A 7,084-nucleotide genomic window follows, 5' to 3' on the forward strand; every position below is an offset into this window, starting at 1 on the left:
TGATGCTTCTTCATAGTGTTATTAATATTGAAAACCAATTGATCTTCACCAACTCTAAGAGTCAATTCTTCTCCCTTAACATCAATCAATGCTCCTGCTGTAGCTAGAAAGGGTCTTCCCAAGATAATTGGGATATTAGAATCCTCTTCCATGTCTAGGATGACAAAATCAACAGGTATATAGAACTTCCCAACCTTCAGAGGCACATTCTCCAAAATCCCTTCAGGATACTTAATTGATCTGTCAGCTAACTGAAGAGAAATATGGGTTGGTTTTAGATCTCCCATATTGAGCTTCTCATAAATGGAGAGGGGCATAAGGCTAACACTAGCCCCTAAATCATATAAAGCTTTTATAGAACATGATTCCCCAATGTGGCATGGAATTGAAAAACTCCCTGGATCCTTGAGCTTTGGAGGAAGCTTCCTTTGGAGGATAGCACTGCATTCTTCTGTCAAAGCTACAGTTTCATGGTCTTCAAGTTTCCTCTTGTTTGTGAGAATTTCTTTTAAGAATTTTGCATAAGAGGACATTTGTGAAAGAGCATCAATAAAAGGCACATTTATGTATAGCTTCTTCAAAACCTCTAAGAACTTTCCAAATTGCTTATCAAGCTTGGCTTTTTGAAATCTTTGTGGAAAGGGGAGTTGTGGTTTGTAAGGCTCTGGAGGTATATACTTCTCTTCCTTCTCTTCAATTTTGTCTTTACATTTTTTTGCACTTTCTTTCTCACTTTCTTATTTTTCACTCTCATCAGTTTCTTTCTCATTTTCTCTCCTCTCACTATTTTCACTTTTCTCATTATTTACAACCTTCCCACTTCTTAAAGTAATAGCTTGACACTGCTCTCTTGGGTTTTCTGGTTGACTCGGAAGTTTTTCAAAAGACTTGGTACCTGAGGAAGATGCTTGTTGTGCAATCTGATTTTCCAACATTCTATTATGTGTTTGCATTGCTTTCATCTCTCTCATCTCTTCATCATGCTTAGTTTGGTTAGCAAGAATCTGTTGTAATAAAGCTTCTGTGGTGGAACTTTGTTCTTGCTGTTTTGTTGGAGGATTCATATTTCTCTGCTGAAAATTAGGCAATGGTTGCCTATTTTGCTGATATGGAATTCCTTGTTGCTGTTGTGGCTGAAGATTCTAATTTGGGACTTGACTTTGCTGATTTCCCCATGAAAAGTTGGGATGATTTCTCCAAGTTAGATTATAAGTTTGAGAGTAAGGATTCCCCATTTGTTTGTTTCCGTAATAGCCAACATATGCAGCTTGCTCTCCATAGTCTACTCCACAACTGGTAGTTCCTTCTGCATAAGCAACTTATTGTGAACTTCCAGATGATGATGATGAACTAACCAACATACTTAAATCTTCCATCTTCTTAGCCAAAACATTTGTAAGTGCATCAAACTTTGCATTAATCATGTTGAATGGATCAAGGTCATACATTCCAGCAGCTTGCCTCTTTTGAGTTGGAGCTGGTCCTCTTGGACTACTCCAAAGATGAGTATTCTTTGCAATTTTCTCCAATAGCTCATAAGCTTCATCTTCATGCTTCATAATAAATTCTCCTCCTGTTTGAGCATCAATAATCCCTCTAATTGCAGGAGTAACATTGGTGTAAAAATTCTGGTTTATCATCCATTTTGGAATGGCATGATGTGGGCATTGTCTCTTTAATTCCTTCCATCTCATCCATGATTCATAGAGAGTTTCATCTTCTCTTAGTCTAAAAGCTGTCATTTGATTCCTCAATTCTTGAGTTTTTCCAGGTGGAAAATATTGTGTAAGAAATGCATCAGTGAGTTGCTCCCAATTTGTAATGGAGTTGTGAGGTAAAGAATCAAGCTAATCCAATGCTCTATCCTTCAAAGAGAATGGGAATAGCTTCAATCTTGCTGCATCATCAGATACTCCAGGTTGTTTTTGCATATCACAAATCATAGCAAACTTCTTTAGATGTGTGTGTGGATTTTCAGAAGGATGTCCCCCAAATTGGGAATTTTGAATCATTTGAAGAACCCCAAAATCCATCTTGTAACTATTTGCATCAATTCTTGGTCTTGCTATACTCTCTCTCAAGTCATCAAAACGAGGAAAAGCATGATCCATCATACTTCCCCTAGGCACATTAGCATTTACAACCTCTTCACCTTGGGCTGCATTTTCATTGTTTCAATCATTTCCAACATTACCACCACCAATTCTAATTCTTTCATCAGCCATGTCTACTTCAATTTTAGTTTCTCTCAAGGCTTCTTTCTTTTTTCTGGTTTCTTTCTTATTGGCTCTACAAAATTTCTCAATTTCAGGATTAAACCATAAGGATGTATCACTTGTGCTTCTAGCTCTTCTCATAAAAGATTAGGAGTACCTAAAAAGAACAAACAAACACAAAATGAAAAGATAACAAAGATAAAACTATAAACAACTAAAATAATCAAGAATTCAATCTTAAACAAATAACTCCCCGGCAACGGTGCCAAAAACTTAATGTGGCCCAACCGCAAGTGCACGGGTCGTACAAGTAATATAGAAAAGATATCGTTCCCACAAGGAGTTGTGTTAATGATTGAATTTTTGGTATAAAAATTTTGACTAATTTGAACTATTTTTGAAATTAAAGCAATTAATTGATAGATATTGAAGTGTGAATTCTATATGTGTAAAATTAATAATCTATTCAACAATGTAATGATTTAACTAAATTTGCATCAAATTTAAAATAAGCAAATTAAAATATGGCAAGATTTAAAATGACAAGTAATTAAATTTAATTAGAAATTAATAATGATAAAAAGGGCGATTCCGGAATTCGAGAGTTCATATTCAAGCTATTTTGGGATTTTTAAATTGGTTATCCAATCTTGTAGAACTTACGGGTTTTAAGGAGATTAATTCTTAAATCCTTTGAATACCCTTTCGAGTGGGACAAAGAGTGCCTTAATCAATCTAATCCTACTTTCGTGGAGTTAAAGTTAATCAAGACCCATTAAGTTCCTTAATTAATCTGTAAATCCTCTTAATCCTTAGTCTATTTCTAGATCTAAGTTAATTAAGTCCAATTTCTTGATTATCTATCACAAGGCTTTCTCCTTTTAGTGCCTCAACCATGGATTAAGAACAACACTTAATGGGATCCTACACTAAGCATGTCATTGAGCATACAAGAAATGAATAAAACTCATTAAGACCACAAAATATGGATTACCCAATCAAAATCCACAAAATATCTCAAATATTACATCCCAACTCCAGAATCTAATGAAAACTACTCACTATCCATAATATTTACAAGATATTCTGAGTTAATATGGAAATAAAACCTTAATCTAAGCTAAGAACTAAGAAACCCAGTACAAGAAAGGTAAGAAATATGCAAGAAAGGAAAGAAAACTCCAAATCTATCTGGAAATGGAGGGGGTAACGTTTTTTTGCTCCCTTTTTTGACTCTTCAGCTACTGCTCCTTCCTTTTCTTTTTCACCCACCTTCTAAAATGGGATAAGGGCCTATTTATATCTTTTTTTTCTGATAAGGAGCCCTAAAATGGTGTGTTTGAGGTATATTTTTATGAGAGAATCTTCTGGCAGCTCATTATGAAGACTTTATGGAACTGCATAAGTGGACTGCATAACCTTATGCAGTTTTCGATTGGTTTCTGGCTCTCGGTGCAAAGCTGCATGAGCAAGGTGCAAGACTGCAGAAGTTATGCAATTTTTCGTGAGGTCGCATAAGCAAGGCACGAATATGCGGCAACTTATGCAGATTTCGGCAGGTTTGGGACATTGTTTTTCTCCTTGTGTAGAACTGCATAACTTATGTGGCAAGTTATGCGCAATTTGGCTAATGCATACTTCAACTTTGAAACTTGTTTTTGACATCTTTGGCTGTAGAAATCACTCCTCAATGGTAAAATTTCCTTTTTAGTCCCTCAAAAACACCATTTTTCCTACAAAAAAAAGTAAAATTACAAATTAATCCAAAATTGGCAATTATGAAAAACTATCTAAATAACTAATGAAATTAGCTAAAAGTGACTAATAATCAAATAAAATGGCTATGAAATAAAACCTAAATGACTATGCAAAATGTATGTATCACGAGGAGACGATGAGGCAACAGTTCCCTCAGCTCTTCACATTAGGTAAATTTCGAGGATGAAATTTTTATTAGAGGGGAAGAATTGTAACGCCCTCACCGTAGGTAGTCCGTACATTTTACTGTTCCGATGACTAATGTCTGTTCGAACAGTCAGAATGTCTGGAACTACACTTAAACGATAATAAGGAGGCATAAATTGAAGGAATAAATGTCAAGAAAATATTGAAAAAATTTAGAGGAAATAAAGAAAAATTTAGAGAATTTATTTATTTGGTACAAAAATAATAAAAATAACTCGATATGCACCATGAAGGGCATTTTGGTCATTTCACCCCCCAGAGGTGAATTGTGACCTAAATGTCAAATATAAAATTTAGAGAATGAAATAATTAACATAAATTAAAATTACAAGTTTATGAATTTGAATTAGGAAAAAGAAGAAGAGAAAAGAAAAGGGAAAGAAAAGAAAATAAATAGCTTATGACAATTTAAAATTTAAAGTGCAAATATATATATATATATATATATATATATATATATATATATATATATATGAGATAAGAGACAAAATCCCACCAACCCCAAGCCTCCATCTTTTTCCTCCCTCTTCTCCCTCTTCTCCCTCTCTCCCTCTCTTTGAGCCGTCCACCATGGGAGCTCTCTCCCTCCATTTTTGTTTTTCTTAAAGCTTGATTTTCCAAGCTTTCTCCTCACCAAAACCCATAGTCCCCTTCATTAAAAAGTTAGCCTACTCTATAAGGAAGCCATTGATAGTGAAAAGAAAAAGAAAAGTTGAAGTTTAACAAGTTACCCAAGAGGTTAGTGCCTAATCTTCCTTTCTTCCTTTATTAATCCTTGAGTTAAGGTTAAAATGAAGTGAAATTTGTAAGAAACTAAAAGAAATAGGTGAGTTATGAGGGGAGTGAATTTTTGGTACCCATGGTGAGTGATGGTTTTTGATGACTATGATGTATATAAAGTGATTTAATGATGTTGGTTAATGCATTTATAAGTATTAAAAGTTGATTTACATTGAGATTTTATGAGGTTGAAATTGTGAGTTAGGGTTTGACCTAACTTTGGTATTTTTGTATTATACCATGCAATTGAGATTGTTGAGATGTGTTGATGATATTTATAAGTGCCTTGAATGTCAAATTGAAGTAAGGAAGTTGGAGGAGAAATGAATTATTAGAAGTACTATTTTCTACAGGTTGTGTTTTTTGAGGGCTGTATACATTTTAGGCCATAAATGAAATTGTGTGACCCCAATTGGTATGAGGCCAATTGGAGGTGAAATAGACCCAAAATAGCCCATATTCTATGAAGAAATCATGCTCAAATTTTGTCCAAAACTTGACCTAAATACTGCCTAAATCCGGATTACCCTGCAACCCAACCCAAAAAATGACCAAATGAACAGTACGTGTTCATTTAGTCATAACTCTCTCTATACTGGTCTAAATGACCTAAACTTTCATCAATGGAAAGTTTAGACATAGGGCTACACTTTTTATGCAGACCATTTAACCCAGTTTTGCCTTTAACCAATTCAAATTATTAGCACAAGTTAGGTTACTAAAACTGCCAACCCAGAAAATGACCAAATGAACAGTACGTGTTCATTTGGTCATAACTCTCTCTATACTGGTCCTAATGGCCTAAAATTTCATCAATGGAAAGTTTAGACATAGGGCTACACTTTTTATGAAGACCATTTAACCCAGTTTTTCCTTTAACCAATTCAAATTGTTAGCACAATTTAGGTTACTAAAACTGCCAACCCAGAAAATGACCAAATGAATAGTACTGTTCATTTAGTCATAACTCTCTCTATACTGGTCCAAATGACCTAAAATTTCATCAATGGAAAGTTTAGACATAGGGCTACACTTTCATGAAGACCATTTAACCCAGTTTTGCCTTTAACCAATTCAAATTGTTAGCATAAGTTAGGTTACTAAAACTGCCAACCCAGAAATTGTCTTAAAATACTATTCCTTTGGTGTTTTGACCATAACTTGAGTTTTATAACCCAAAATTTAGTGATTCAAAAACTAAAATTCAAGTTTAAACATAGAGGAGCAATTGTTATGAAGGAAGTATGACTAAATAGGCATCCCAACCTAGTCAAATTCCTAGATAAAGATAACACATCAACATGAACCTAAAGAAAGGTTCATGGGAAAAATGCTATATATGATAATTAAAATACTCATAAGGAAAAATTAAATATTAAAAATAATATGAATATTTAAATTAGGACTAATGTCCTATTAATATGAAATTAATGGTACCAATGAACAGTACTAGAAAATAGTAACAGTGAATAGTGCTAAATTAATTAAAAATGTTTAATTGCCCATAGTATACCTAGACTTATTTATTTAGTTGGATAAATTGGTATACCAATTAGGGACTACAGATAGCAGTACTGCCTACCAAGAAAATCATGAACTGACAATATATGTCTGGTATGATTGTTCTACAGGCTATATGCCTACTTAATGGCCATTGTGTCTACTTTATTTCTGGCTTTACAAGCCTGACAGTGGGTCTTGTAACAGACAGCTGGCCTCGTGCTTGACATACGTATACTGGATAGACATATGGCTGTCTAACCAGTATACACTCGTGTATCCAGCTTTTATAATTTGTTATAGGTTTCTTGAGCACTGATAAAAATTAATTAAGACTTAAAATACAATAAGTAATCATAAAAGATCCCGATAATGTTAATTATTTTCAAAGAGTAACAAAAATATAAAAAAATCCAGAAATTATGAGTTGCGGATATTATTTCAAATGTTAAATTATTATTATTATAAATTATGCACCACTAAGCGTTATGCTTAGCGCGTTGGTTTTCCATCACGTAGGTACTGGAGATCAGCAGCCATCACAACAGCAGCCGCCACAGTAGTGTTCGGACAGAGTTTCGACCAGATTTGCCACTGTCCAAAGTCACCTCACCAGTCTTTTG

The 7,084-nt window shown here is 34.2% G+C and overlaps 1 non-coding gene across 1 annotated transcript; it reads left to right on the forward strand.

Annotated features, from left to right (window-relative positions):
• The first annotated feature begins 1,650 nt into the window (after window positions 1–1,650).
• LOC131173493 (small nucleolar RNA R71) lies at window positions 1,651–1,757 on the forward strand. Its single transcript, XR_009143809.1, has one exon. It is a non-coding gene; the product is annotated as a small nucleolar RNA R71 (small nucleolar RNA).
• The last annotated feature ends 5,327 nt before the right edge of the window (window positions 1,758–7,084 follow it).

The sequence above is a fragment of the Hevea brasiliensis genome, chromosome 14 (assembly GCF_030052815.1).
Source record: "Hevea brasiliensis isolate MT/VB/25A 57/8 chromosome 14, ASM3005281v1, whole genome shotgun sequence".
Classification (NCBI taxonomy): Eukaryota; Viridiplantae; Streptophyta; class Magnoliopsida; order Malpighiales; family Euphorbiaceae; genus Hevea; species Hevea brasiliensis.